At 34.6% G+C, this 15,941-nt stretch overlaps 1 protein-coding gene across 2 annotated transcripts in view; it reads right to left on the reverse strand.

The window, feature by feature from the left end:
• LGSN (lengsin, lens protein with glutamine synthetase domain) overlaps positions 1-15,941 on the reverse strand; it is a 92,781-nt gene that overhangs the window by 71,948 nt on the left and 4,892 nt on the right. For both annotated transcript variants that reach the window (XR_015282894.1, XM_086876183.1), the window contains exons 2-3: positions 5,681-5,782; positions 4,961-5,190 (exon numbers count right to left, since the gene is read on the reverse strand). The gene's annotated coding sequence lies outside the window, so the exon portion shown is untranslated. The remainder of the gene's footprint in view (positions 1-4,960; positions 5,191-5,680; positions 5,783-15,941) is intronic.

A 15,941-nucleotide genomic window follows, 5' to 3' on the forward strand; every position in this document is an offset into this window, starting at 1 on the left:
TAGGGAGGAATGGAGTGTTCAAAGTGTAGATTTTGAGTAAAAGGTAGAGTAATTGTGATACAGTGAAGTGATAGAAGATTTGAAGCCTTGGGGGGCAATGAGAAAACTGTTTTCTAGTGAAGCTCACAGAAACAGATGAAGAAGACCTTTGGCTTTGAATAACTCATCCTTAAAAATGCTATCCCTAGACTCATGGCCCATACACACCTCAGAGTGATGTGAAAATGGGAGGAGTGAGCTCTGATAACAGCAGCTCTGGGCAGCTAACATTAGGGCAATAGAAAACTATAACAGAAATAGTTTTCTTGTGAGAAACTCCATAAATTAACAGAAGGAAACTTCTGTTTCTCTACAAAGACTGGTGAAAAGGCTGTAGCAGGAATTGGGACTGTTTTAACCATCAAAGTTCCAAAGTTTTTGTCTCTGTTATCATGTGAACAAGGGAATGGTGGGTAGTAGGGGATAAAAAGGGTTTTTCTGGAAGTTTATTCTGGTGTTCTTATTATTGTAGTTTGTTAATAAACTTTCTTTATTCCTTTTAAGTTTTATGCCTGTTTTGTTCTTGTTCTAATCCATATCTCACAGCAAGACATAAGTAATCTTTTTTTTAGTTACTGGTTTAGAAACCACAACACAGAGAAACACCAAAAGTAAGAGATGCTGTGGCAAACTTTGCACATTGTCAGAAGAAGACCTGAACAGTTGTTTTATTTGTATGCTGTTAAAGCAGGCAGATTTCTAGAAACAGCCTTTTAAAAAGTGCATAGCCAAAAAGACCGAGTCTGGACATAAAGACAGCAAGTAGGTCACCAAGAAAACAGCAACACAACAAAAATAAAACAGAAATAATCCTGAAGAGGAAACATACACACAAAGAACCCCCAACAAACAAATGAACAAAATAAAAAAAAAACACACAGGGATCTAGCTGAAACAATCATTTAAATCCTAATGAAAAAAAAACAAAAACAAAAAACCAAAAAAAACAGGTTAGACAAAATAATTTCTCTAAGAGAGGTCAGTATAAATCCAGATCAACAAAGATTAAAATAGAAACAGGAGAAGTTCGCTATAGCAAATCACTTTTACAAAGCAAAAGTCCTTTCTCTCAGTGTTAAATTAGAGACATACTAAAAACATGAAGAGAAAATAATATAAAAGGATAACTGCAACCTTTAGCGTAACATACAAAAGTTAAGCCTGGAATACTATCCATATTTTAGTAAACATAAAGATCAAAAACTTGAAGAGAATACAAAACTTTTGATGAATCCTGTATGTTAGAAATATTCCAAAATCCCTGACACAAGCGGAGTCCTGTGTACAAAGAAACTATTCTAAGCAATGCAGTATGAGTAAGATGCAGACTGAACTTGTTTTATTTACTGGAACTTTTCCAAGAAAAATAATGGTTTTTCTTCAATAGATTTCCTTTCATGCTGCAATTTTATCCATAATGAAGGTCATACATCACATGTTAAGATTGCATTGAAATACACGTGTAGTAGGCATTAATTAGACATAGTAAGCTTCTAGGGAACAAATAAAACACCACAAAAAAAGAACAGCTTTTAAACATTACAGCCTAAACTTGCAAGAAGTTAAAATTCATTTGACTGTGCACTGCATTGTGGTTCCCATGTTGTATCAATAATGGCAATGTTTTAAACTTTCCTACAAAACACAGAGACCATTTGCATTACAGTTGGAAGAGGGTTTGCATCACATTTCAAACATCAAAACAAAAATGTTCTGTTTTATTTCCTTCTAAATGCTTCATCAAAATTCCCAAAAGACAAAAATATCTTAAAAAATATATTGAAAAATAACAGGACCCTGCCAGCAGCATCGTTCTCTGTAAACTCCCTGTAAATACCAGCCAGCCAGATGTGATGTTGCAGACCTGACTTGATCACATTTCTAATCTGCCTGTACTTTTCTAAACCTTCCTCCAAAGATACAAATGCTTTCATTTTGTCAGAATATTATCCAAAAACTGTTCCTCCTTTACATTATTCTATTTGATGTCTAAATAATGATCATGATTCTGTCAATGCCAAAATGTAAAAATGTTTGCAACTCTAAATAGCTGCCATTTTATGACTTCAATTAATGAGAAACTCCCTTAATAAGGTACAGAATTAACAAGAAGGCGTGTAAGTGAGAATGAATGAAAACAGTACTGGACAAACTCAGCTCATGGAGTAACAAATACTTGAAGGTCGTACTTCTAACATGAACTTCAGAAACAGACTCCCTAAGAGTTTATCCATATTCTTCTAAGAGTTTATCCCCATTCTTCTCCTTTATTTTATAATAATTTTCTATTTACAACCTACGGACTGAAACACCAAAGTCCTGTGTCTTTAAAATAAAGGAATAGATTGACCTCTCCAGAGCTCTCCCAAAGCTCTGACCTCAAGAGAAAACCTTACTTGCACAGTTTCCCTTGAGTCTTCAAAATTGATTCAGGGACGTAGCATGGATAGTCTATTCTTTCAGTTACTCAGTGATTTATTAAAATTATGCTGGTCTTAAAATATATTAGTATTTTCTTCTCCCTCAGCATAAAAATGATTCAGCCTTATCTAGGAGCTTAGAGATCTTACATGTAAGGAAGAGGAAAAACACACATACAAGCACTGGTATGTGAAACATAACTTGAAGCTAACTTGGGCAAGAAGTTCACAAGCTGTCAATACCTCACTTCAGTGTCCCAAAGGCCAGTACTAAGACTTTCATTTGATTATGGACATTGGTTGAAAGAGCAGTTATAGTTGGATTTCAGGCTTTTCCAGCCACTAGCAAAAGTTCAGGAGGTCTTTGCTACAGATTGCTCACCTACATTAGAATTTCAGCAGGTAAAGAATATAAATACATGCAAAAAATTGCTGAGCTTTTTGAATGCTCTCTGCATTTGTAGCTTTAGAATGTTCAATAAGTGACTTGATTTCCTTTTACAAAAGAAGAAAGAAGGTTAGTTTCAACACGACATTTTTACACACATAAACAGCTGTTTCTTCTAGTACAATCTCAGGGATTAAAAAAAATCTCAGTAAGGAAATTTGCTAAACTTCTAATTAAAATAGACTATTCCACTATTAATGAAATACTAGCAATATTAACAAATAAAATATTTTTTCTTTAAATACATATTGGAACAAAACTAGATCTTTGGGAATATCAGTATTTGTTAACTTGTATGATTTACTTGCACTTAGCAGATAGCAACATCATTGGATTGTTTTGTAATTATATGAGAGTATAAGTTTGCTTAATCCTCATGGATATCAAAAAGGAAGTTTACCCTCTTTTTGTTTAACTCTATGTTTTTATGCTACTTTTTCACTATTTCTCTTGTCAGCACAGCTGAATTGAACATCTCCCTTTGCCTTTCTGATCTCAGATCTCCAAGTCTCTAGACAGTGATGAAAGGTGACTGTCAATTATTAATAGGGAGTTATCAGTACTTGTTTTACATTTTACAAGTGCAGCATAAGTTGCATTATTCTTAAATGGCATTTTGCATAAATTGAGAAACTACTATTTCCTTAACTATATTTCCTAGTCATAACCATGGAAGAGTTAAAACCAGTAATTACTCTGGTGCTGACTCACTCCTCATTGTCTCTGAAGACACTTGTGTTAAATGAGTATGAACAGTAAGTTTAAAAGGTATTTTAACCATGAGCAGGAATGCATTGATTTTAATTTCTGTCCAAAAAGTTTGCACATCAAATCTGCAAACACCTTTTTCCATCATTTTAAGAAGGGAATAAAGCAGGTTGAGGTGATATTTTGTTGCAATGTTCAAAATGGGAGAAAAGTATCTTGCCAAATATGAAGAGTTTTCACTGAATCAAAAAGCTTTTTCTGTAGAAAACATAAAATTATATCTTTTAAATACTGTTCTGTAACATCTTTTTAACAAAAGTGGGTTGCAGTTGTCTGTTCTAGTAATAGAATCTAATAGTTTGGTAGGAGCCCAAACTGATGCTATGTCAATCTGCTTCTGTCAACTATTTCAACAGCATTTTATCCCAGTGCATCCAACACATACGAAAAAAGGGGGGTTTAGGGGTTGGGTTTTTTGTTGGTTTTGGTTTGGGTTTCTTTGGGGTTTTTTTCCTTCTTTCAAGTCAGTATTTGCCAGGAAATAAGTCCAGGTCAAATATCTCTAAGCCAAACACCATAGCTCTTAGTGGCAAATAGGCTAGAGAAGGTTTTTCTAATAATTTTCTTCTATGAAGTTTGGGAATGCTATCTTCCTTTGCAGAGAGAAAATCAGACTGAAAATTTTAGGTTCTCCACTCCTTTGTGCAGTATCATTTTTAACCTACAACAAAAGAAAGGAGAAACATAAAAATAATATCTGAGATGGTCATTTGCAAGCACATGCAGACCTGCTAGGACTGCAGTGAATTTTCTACCAGTGCAAGTTTTTTGGAAGACCTGTTTTTTCCCCCTCAATGCATCTAACCATTTCACCCATGTCCCTACCTTCTTCTTAAAATAACTCAGTATTGTAGCAACCACCTTCTGGTCCTCTCTGGTAAATGGTCTATCAAGCAATTTTATAGAGTTAAAATTAGAGGCCAAAAAGCTTTACTCATCGTGGAAAAAAAAAAAAAAAAAGAAAAAAAAAAAAGAACACAGCTTTACTTCTCATCATAACTTTGTTTATTTTTATATGTAAGAAGAAATAAATTACATGAAGCTGAGCCTGTGTCTGTGAGACATCAGTCCCCAAAATACCAACAGCATTACAATCATAGAAACAGGACTCTGTAGAGGCCATCTCAATTTAGCTAAAGTATTGCTCTCCTGACACTGTCATCCCATAAACACAAAGCTCTTCCTATTCTCAGCTCCCACTTGTGGTTTATAAATAGCTGTGGTGCTTTGTGCAAAAACAGGTTGCAAACAACATGAAAGGAACCAGCAGTTGGAAACAACCTACCTTTTTCCAGGGGTCTAATTGCTGTTTGTACTGCTGCAATGACCAGAGTCAAAGCACTTCAGTGTCCTGTGTGCTTTATAAATGAGCTATGTCCTTTTCCTCTTCTTCAGGATTTTGCATCAGTAAATTGGTGTCCATTAATGATAGGTTGATCATAGACCAGCTGAAATTAAAAATAATTTTCCTCCATACTACCATTCCTTCATGATTCTTCAGGCAACATTTCTGACCTGCACAAAGACAGGAAATGAACATTTGATGGGATGAGGGCAAAGGAGTACATAATGTCACTGCAGCAATTAGGAGGTACCCAATGGCCCCAGTGGCAGCAGGAGTACAAACAGGAGCTACCAGCTACAGGCATTGGCACACAGCCCATGTCATCTGGGCTGCCTGAGGAAAGGCGTTATCAAATTGGACTTTGTCTGGCCAAGACTTGAGGGACAAAGAGCAATTTGTATAGGAAGAAATGATATTAAAAATCCCAACAGAAAAATGCTGGAATTCTGCCAATCAGTGTACTGAGAGCTTGGGGAGCTTTTAAAGTGGTAAGTTTCCCCTCACAAGGGAACTGCCCTTCACATGTACTCCTTGGCTTTTATTTTTTCACAGAGATGCTATTAACCTTGCAAAAAATCCAGTAAACCTATAGTCAGACAGTTCTTCCCCCAGAAATTCAATATAGCATCTACCAGGTCTGCTCTTAAGGCTGAATAGTACCTGTTTTTCCAGTAGTTTGCTCCTGTGCCCTCCCTGTCCCTGGTATTTTCAAGGAGACATCCTGAACTTAAAATCTCATTGCATCCTTTATTCAAAGAAGTTCTGAAAAAACAAAAACAAAAAATAAAAATAAATATTCAAACAGTTGGTCCCAGGAGTAGCTTTCAAAACAGAGGGTTTGGAAACCACATGACATATATAGCACATAGCAGTATGTAAGTGACTTAGAATGACAACACAACATGATACTCTGTTACCCAGACAATAAAAAATCCTAGGATAGTGACATGTCTGAAATCCATCCTGTCCAGAAATGTTGTGTGTCATGCCAGACAACATGCTAGACAGGCATTCCTGCCCCTTCATGATCCACAGTCATCAATCCCTGCTTGAGAGTATGCTGGAGCTATATTTATACTTTTCCTTCTACACTGCAATGATATGGCTCCTGCATAACTGCCTTGATGTTAACACTCTGCTAAAGGAGGGAATGTCTTCGGTTTAATATTTGCCTTCAGCCTCAAAAATGTATTTTCTATTTTCTAGAGAATTTCCTAATTGACATGCTAACTGTAAGTGGTAAATAAGGTACCAGAAAGAATTCTAGGAATTCTAGTAAGGTTCCAGAAAGAATATCTAAATATTAAAAAGGAGAAATAGAGATAATTAGGAATTTACAAACTGGTCAGCCAACTGCAATTCTCAGAAAAATACTGCATTAAACAAGCAAACAATATGAATGCCTTTAAGGGATAGCCTAAAAGTTTTTTTAGAGAGTCTCTGGCTTTAATCCAATTTAATCTCCTTCTAAACCAGACAAAGATCATATGTATTAACTTATAAAAAGTTTTTTGGTACTTCCATATGACTTTATTAAAAGCAATTGCATAAAAATATTTTGATGAGACTAAAAGAAAATAGATGCAAAAACATCTAGGAAACCATTTCAACTATTATTTTTTTTTTTAAATAAAATTAACAGTTCATTGTCCAAAGGGAGAGATGATTGAGTATAGAACCACAGAAATTTTCTTTCTACCCCATGCTACTCAATAATGTGAATAAGTAAATTATCAAATAAAAGAGTAATTTATTACAGTTGTACTTTATATTAGGCTTTGGAGCATATAGAAGCAGATTGAAAGGCAGAATCAGAATTTGGATGCTTGAATAAATTAAAGGATAGATCAAGAAGGAAAAAAAAAGAAAAAGAAGCAGACAAATGCAGAGTATTATTCTGTTCAGAGTTTACTAAATGTGCAACTACAAGATGACTTGGCAAAATTTCCTCATAAAAGAACCTGCAAGTCACAGGGGTTCATAAACTAAAGTGAATCAACACTGTCTTACCATTGTGAAAAAAACATGCCATACTGAGATGCATAAACAACAGAACTGCTGATACTATATTATTAATATTTAACTAAATTAGTAAATATATTTTAAAATATCAGTTTTTACCTTTAGGGGAATATTTAAAACCAAGGCACTTATGCTGCATGCCTCTGCTTTTAACCAGATGACTGTTACCAACAAGAAGCTGGGCATTAGCAAAGTCTTCTTATACATTCTTTAGTTCAGAAGAAAAACTTTGACAAAAACTAAACAAAAACAATTATTTAACTATTAATAGTCAATTAGGCTTTTTAAAAATTGTAATTCAAATTTACAAAGGCCTTAATACAAAGATAGAAATTATCACATACTTTGTCCAGTGAGCAGAAAAAATGTTTACTTACATAATTTTAGATTATAGAACTTCCAAATTACAAGGAGATGTCAGACTTTGATAATCAACAAACATAATTTACTACAGGCATCAAAATGTGTGGAAAATGATGCTTCCTAAGGTCTGTATTTCAAATTAAAAAATGTAAACTCTGTCTAAAATCATATCTGATTTTATCATTTCAACACTGTGTATGGTTGAAATCATATTTTTAAAAGCATATTTAAGGACTGAGCTATTGAACCGTTCAGATAAGCAGAGGAAAAAAAGGATTCAATCTGTCAGAATACCCCCAACAGAAGGCAGTAAACAGAACCTAAACTCCTTTTTGTTTCACTCTAACTAACATTATGTCTATAGTTCAAGTCAATTCACAGCAGGGCTTCCATAACCCTACAGTTGAGGGTTTTGTCCCTTCTAAATTGATATTCATTTTGCTGCTAGCCTTTTAGTGTTCAGTCTTAAGCCAGATTACTAAAAATACATTTGAAATATATTAGACCTCCTTGCCTTTTTAAATCCACATATTAGAAATAAATTACTTGTTACTAATGCACTTTCCTGGAGTGTTTGAGACTTCTGTTTAAATCACTATCCATAAACAAATTGATGTAACTTCCTACTCAGGATAATAAGATACTGCTAGGATTCAGAACAGAATTTGTGATGGGGCAGTTGGTGTACTGGACCACTGATGATACTGCTCCATTATGATTATAAAACTTAAGTAACTAATGAGTCAAAGATTGAAAGAGTAGGAAGGTAGACAACTCACAGGTTGGTATATGTGTTTCAGCAAAGGTTTTTATATCTTTTTGGAGATTATGTACTGAAGACATGGTACAGTCTGAGAATTAAGGGAGTCTCCTGAAAGATGCAGACTCAAACCCCAGAAGATGGACAAGAGGATTAAATTTAAGGTCTTGTACTCCTTTCAAGTGCACTGACCCTGCAGTATTAGGACAATACAGGGACATAACTGTATTTGGAAACCATGTGAGGCCCTTTATTAATTTGATTATTTTCCTTTCCTTAGAAGTATATATATCATTTTAGGTAAAATTAACCTTTTAATGCTGAAAAAAAATGAAATGAAATTATGATTATAGATTCTGTTCTTTATGGTTTCAAAATCTTCTCAAGGAAAGGATAAAAAAAAAATTAACATATTACACAGGACAACTCAGAACATCAGAGTATGGGAACAGACACAGCTCAGAACCGAGCTGGACGCATCAGATGGTTTTAGACACTGATGGGGTACTTTTCTTGGATAGGTGATAGATTAGAGCCATTGGTAAGAAGAGTCCATGCCACTCTAGACTGGTAAGATTCAGGTTACATCATGTGACCAGTTTGAAATATAGATCCTTACTCTAATTGCTCATTCTTTTTCTACAGTTATGATAAATACTGCCAAAAAGTAATTTGTCCCATCTTTAAGACTTATGTCAGAACAGGATTTATCAGACTCTAGAAGGACTTCTCTTGCTCTCTGAATTACAGAAAAAGCCTAGACCACTCTCTCACATCTGACACCTAATTGATGGTGACAAAAGGGAGCTGGATGTCTCCTACTATGGTAGGTTTCTACATGAGGTGCAGCCCAACTTCACTTAGTCTATTTTTCCACTTGAAGGGAAGTGATTTTGATCTAGCTTTATTTAAATGTCTGAATTTGTGTAAATACCAATTCATGAATTTACTTCTACTAGGATTTTTTATCATTTGGTTTCCTGTTTTGTGTTATAACTTACATTATGCAAATTAATGGGTTTCCCCAGGTCACTCTCTGGTAAAGCAATGGCAGTTACTTTGATGACAACAAATGATTTTACATCATTTTTTCCTACTAATAACATGACAGAAGAGAGACCATAGGGATACAAATATGTAAACTGGAAAGGATAGATCAGGTCAGGGGAATTCTGTAAAGACAATATAGAAGAAATATAGAACGTAAGGGAGAAGACTAACTGATCCCTAAGACTAAATGTAAAACTATAGTCCTGATAATTCAGCAGGGGGGAGTAGAGAAATACATTTTCTGAGGTTGAAGTCTGTAATCCTTGAAGAATGTTTTAAAGAAGACTGAGGTATCTGGGTACACAAGACACAGGCTTCAGATGACAGGAATAAATAAAAACTAAATATGCATTCTTGCAGCAAATAAGATAAAGAAAACAATATTGCTGGTACCTATTATGCCAACAGACAAAAAGCAGAAGGAAGTGTTACCAAACACAAAGAAAGTGAAAATCCTTAAAAATACAGATCTTGTACTGCGAGTAAGCAGTACACAAAAGCAGCTAAGAGAATTCATAATTTTATCAGTGAAGAATGCATGCTGCTTTAGTTTCTAGAGAATGAATGGATTTGACTGAAGCAGTGTGTGAACAAGAAAACTGCAGCTTTAGGACCTTTTTTTTTCATCACTATGATGGATAAATAGATAATTTTAAAAATTAATTATGTTAAAGCAGTGTTATCCTCATAGTGTTAGCCTGAAAAGTGTTAATCAACTGACAGGAGCAGTCATTTACTTCACTGATAATTTTTTTCACCTGCAGGCTGTATTGATATCTCTTCCCTTTTTCTGTAACTATTCAATATTTTTAGAAATATTTTCTTAGAAACCATAGTATCTTTTAAAAAATGTCTTTCTCTATAAAAAATATTAATTTCATGGTTATATTCAAGAATTTTATCCCCATGTTTGCCTATTTTTCCCCTCCTTCTGACTGCAGCCTGTCTAAAAAGTCAGCTTCATCCTCTAAGAGTTGGCCAAGCTAATTTAAGTTTTATTCCTTTATTAAGTTTTTGTCTGCTGTATCTTTCAGTGAGCCATGCTGACTCCTACTGATTCCATTTTTAGTCTCCTAGTCCTTCTCATGTTTTGAACAGGAATCTGTAACATGTAATTAAGGGTGTGAATTCCCTTATGCTGGTACTGTCTAAAGTTGAGCATCCCCAAGTGACTATTCCCTTGGAAAACATGACTTATGCTTTAAAATAATATAGATAATTTTGAAAAGTAATCTTTAAACTAAAGGGCACCTTCTAAAGGCAAAATATACATTTTACTTAACTGTTTGATCAGAGATGAAGTCAGTTGCTTCCAAAATTAATATCACATGTTAGATAGTACCTGAACAAAACAGAGTAAAATATGACTAAATACTTCAGGGTACTTACTGAAAGAAGACTTAACAGGATATTGCTCTTCCCTAAAAAAGGATAGTAAAACTACATAGAAATTGGGAAATAGTATAGGAAAAAAGCTCCAAAATATGAGCAGTGGAAAAGTATTTATGATCAGTTTTATTCATAATGATACCTTAAGAAAAAAAAGTCAAGATTCCTGCACTGCCTTGCAATGTATTTCATTCAAATTGGAGAGAAATTGGTAGCCTTTATCTTGTACAAGCAGTGCTTGGTTCTGAAAGCTTCTGTTCAAGTCAAGGCTTACTGGATCACTAACAGGATGAGAGGCTTCAGAGAATGTATGGATGACTTCTGCCCTTATGAGCCTAACAACAAAGACAGCAGAGCATTCACTGAGCAGCATAATAAGCTTGTTTCCAGAGGCTGTCTCCAAAGTTTGTAGTGTTAATCCTTAGGAACAGTGTCTGTAAAGCTCACTGCCTAGACATTTGAAAATGTCTCCAGACTGCTTCTTGCTCGCTTGAAAATGATTAAGTATAATTAGATCCTGAAATGTATATGGAATGTTACTGTGTTTTCTACAGCGGATTTTATTTAAATACCAGGATTTCTAATAAAATTACAAGCTACATGAACTATTTCTGTAAATTTCGAAGTCTGGTTTGTTTTAAATGTATATTTTTTGTAGTGAAAATGTGAGTCTGCTTCTAAATGTCCTCAGTTATCCTAAAATACTGCAGAAAAAAATAATCAGTTTTACATTACTCTCGTCTGCATCCTAAGAATTTTCTTCTAATAACTAGGAGACCTCTGCATCAGGTTTCTTTTGATATAAATATATATATATTACATTTTAATATATATGAAATCTTTTCATATCTGACACAGAATGCACAAAAAATAGTGGCTCCACAAGTGGCAGCTTGGAGAGTTCTTCACTTTTCTCTATCATTGCAAATATTGTTAATCTGAAATACTTGTTAAGGCCTATTTAGTAAGACTAAGTACTTAGCTCCATATGTGTCTACTCCTTTTCCCTCCCTTCCAAAGGTCAGCTTTAAGGACATGAGTTTCACTACATACAATTATCCACAGTGGGGTGTGTCACATGACAGAGTATTTTCACATCTACTCAGGCAACCTTGAACCAAACTAGCACCAACTATCTACAATTCCACAAACCATCCTGAATAAACAATGGTGCACTTGCTTACTCCAATGGTTATGATGACATCCCAGCTTACGTACTGCCCTTCTGAGCAGTGTGTCTCTAGGAACAAATCAATCAGATTATTTTTCATTTATGGCTCTAAGGACAGTGGTTATTTTAACTTGCCACCACACACACCTGAGGTACTTCTGGCCCTGATAGCTCTAACTTGAATCACAGACACATTAAACATGCTGCCCCAATTCTAACTGTTTATGTCATGATGCAGACATCCATGCAATGTTTCATGTCTTTTGGACAGTACCAGAATGTGAAAAGAAATTACCATCATAATATTTTCATGACAAACTAGGTGGCCGTTGAAGCTGCTGGAATTGTTACTCTATCCCCAAGTATATGTTGGTGTTTCAGGCAGGAATTGCACAATTCTACAATGGGAACATTTAAACACAGGTAGGGAATAGTTGCAGAGGCTCCAGAATTTTGCAACTAAACAGATGTAGAAACAAATTGTAGAAACAAATTTTCTTGGTGGGGAGATGATAACTCTCATTATTAAAAAAAAAATTATCTATGTGGCATCAGAAACATGTTAAAGTAGTAGTTTCAGAGAACAGGATTATTACTGAAATGCATATGTCTACATTGGTAGTGCTGGGAGCACTTATGAGTATGTGAACTGCAGGAATATAAAACAGCAATATACAGTTTTGGACTCAGTGGCAGGTTCAAGAATACTAGTTTGGAAAATTTAGAAAGGTGCATGGCACTAGGGGCACAAAAGAGGCAGCTCTGCATAACGAAATTTGCACAAACTACAGTGTATTCAGTTACATTTTCAGTGGGGTACTGCTCCCTACCATCACTTTGGAATGTATTATTTTGACCAACAGTCTGCTGACCAAAGTAATATTCTGACTGTGCAAGCCCTGGAGAAAAAAACAATGTAATCACACACATAGCAAAGTCTGGTGCAGTTCATCTGGCAGATTGGAAGCAAAATAGCCTAGAATTTGGAGTACCATTGGAATGTCATTTATGTCACAAAAAGTGCATGTTTATTGATAGCCAGACACAGTGTACTTGCTCTAAGACAAAATAAAAGTATTGTTTTACTACAAAGACCCAACATATTTTTGATCTGCTGAACCAGTTTACTCAAGCAAAAGGGAAAAGAAATTAGGGATACTAAAGAATTTCAGCACTAGATCACAGAGTCTGACAGTTCTCAGATGCTTTCTTGTTTAAATCTAAATTCAAAAGCCACTACATTTTTTTAGGACATTTGAAGAATTACTTATCTTTTTCTTACAGCTTACAGTTTCCATCTTAACTTTTAAACACGTGTAATTTTCTTAATTTAGATTAATACTAGTTAAGTACTAGAGAGCTTTAGATCATAAGATTACCCATATTTTGGTTTCCAAGTGATTTGTTTTTCCTGTTAAATTGAACACAGGTATATCTCTTTTCTAATACATTGACAATTATAATACTATACAAAAGAGAAATGTTCACTAATCACAGAAACAAGAAAAGGACATGAATAGATAATAAAATACAATTTATATTTATTTATAATTTATAATTAAATTTATAATTTATATTTTCTATGACATGTTCTAAATTTCCTTCTTGTATAATAATTTTGCCATTTAATGGTATAAGGTCATATTTAAGCATGGGATAGAATTGCAATAGACAATTACCAACTTTGACTTATATTTTTCAATTTTTAATTAAATTCTCATACATAAAATGAAAGGCAATGATTTTGAACAATAATGGGATTCCAACAATAAATGACAAGATAAACTTTGAGTCTAGTGACAGTACAATATACCAGCTGACAAAAGAATATAGTGAGTTTAAAAAGTGGATGTGCAAAATTTTCTTTTCTCAATAAATTGTTATTTTGCTGCAAAACAACAGCAACTAAACCCACAGAAAAATCAATGAGCATTCCTCCCTAGCAACAGAGGGGAAAAAATCAGGAGCAGTGTGAAGAGGATGTTGAAAAGGCAGTGACTGATAGCTGCAGTAATCTGAACAGACTGAGCAAAGAGATTGCATTTCATTTCTGGTTGCAGCACTAATAATGCAAGACAATAAAGTCTGTGGTTTACATTTTAGAAACAAAAACATAAATGAATTTTCACACATATCCAGATAAACTTTTCAAAAAGGAAAAACTACAAGTCTTTGTAACTGCTGTATGCTCTTGTAATTGCCATTAACATATTTGATATTACTGTTAAGAGTACCAGTTTAGCAGTTTTTATGGGTAGCACTGTTGAAAAATTCTAGCACAAGAAAAAAATGAAGTCTTTTAATAGCAGCTGTATAGTATCCTTATACTAAAATTTCCTAAAAAGTAATAGTAAATATGGAAAGCACTATTAGCACCAAAAGCCCTATTTGTCATCCCTGTGACAGGGCTATGATTTGCCAATAACATACTTGAGAAAATATTCCCAGGCTGTCAGTTCAAACAGCTTCCTGAGATAAATGCTGTGATATATCCAGAATGTCAAACCATTGGACTGTTCCAAAAAGTGTTTGGACAAAACCTAATTAAATTAATCAAATCAAAAATGTCCAGTTTTCCTAGTGTATGGGCTTTATTTCAATAGGAATAAACAAGCAGATATGTTGTAAAAGAGCCTAAGAGCAGAAAACTTACTTGTAAGCAATATTGTGCAAATAGTTTCTGAAATTATTCAACTTTATAATTACTCCTGCAATACTTAAATACCATCTACTCAGACTATATGTTGCCTGAGGGCCAATTATGAATGTTTAACTTGCCAAGTGACTATTACAGCATGTACCTATAAAAGATCATCATTTCTTCAGTCATGAAAAACCACATCTTCACAGTTTTAGTACAAACTGGGCATTATGGAGACAATTATTTTATTGAACAGACAGAAGCAATATGAGAAATTCAACAATTTTTTTCAAGAAACAACTGAAAAAGGGCTTCACTTTGGTTGCATTTGTGAAGTCTCAGCAGTAGTGTTCTAATCCCTCTGACCAGTCCAGGGCCAATACATAAAATCAGGGTTCCAGAAAGAAACTAAATTGACCTTATCTGCAAACTACAGAAACCAGTTTTGGAGCTGAGAATGGAAAATAATTGTCATTATCACAAAAGCATATAGACAAGATCTAGCCCAAGACAATAAAACCAGAGACCTCTAGCACACCACACTTTGTATATGAAGTGCTCATTTATATGAGTGGTAAAAAGGTCTGTGTTAAATCCTCATAATGAATTTAGAGTATTTTTTTTATAAATATGCATGGCCAAGGATACCAAACAAATATGAAGAATTCACAGCAAGGTCCTTCAGTTTTGCTAGTGTGCTAGAACATCACAAATAGATTTACTACGCTAAAAATCCTGTATCCTCCTTCTAGAACATCAGCAGAGAAATGTCCACAGCAGAAAGGTTCCCCTCTAGCTGAGGTGTGTTCCCCCAGTGTCACATCAGAACCGTGTTCCTTAGGTGCTATCTGCCAGCAGGTAGCTGCAGATAGCAGCAGAAGGCTCCATGTGCGCTCTCACCATGCAGGCCCAGGCCCTGGAAACAGAACCTCCTGACCATGCTGTTGATGGAAACTTGGGACGTAGGAGAGAAATGAACTAATGTTTAACAATCACGAGACTTTTTGAAGAACCGAAGAAAAGAAAGAAATTTGAAGAAAGATTTTGACTGAAGACATCCATCAGAAAATAAAGAGGAAAACATGCTAGAGGGGAGAAGGAATGCGACCAAGTTCCAGAAATGAAGCTGACATAGTAAGAACTGACAACAGCAAGAAACTCAGTAGATTAGAGGGCCTTTATACACACAACAAAATTATAATCAGTGGAAAATTAAAAGAGGCACTCAGTTAAATTGATAATGCTATTAAACTTTGGAAAGATTAAAAGCAGAATTTCCAGTTAAGACACAATATAAGAAATTCTACAGCTCCATTGAAATAAAAATACCATAAAGTTTGGACTAACTCAAAAAACCTGGAGTAAAGCATTTTTACTAATAGTCTTCTTTTCCTGCTAAATTCACACTTCAAAGTGTAAAAAACTGTATTTTACAGTTTATGAACTCCTGCACATCACAGCATATGAAATTTCACCCAGTAATTCCTATACTGAATCCAGTAACTTGTATCTTCAGTAACTTCAG

The sequence above is a fragment of the Cyanistes caeruleus genome, chromosome 2, assembly GCF_971803275.1.
Source record: "Cyanistes caeruleus chromosome 2, bCyaCae1.hap1.1, whole genome shotgun sequence".
NCBI classification, from domain to species: Eukaryota; Metazoa; Chordata; class Aves; order Passeriformes; family Paridae; genus Cyanistes; species Cyanistes caeruleus.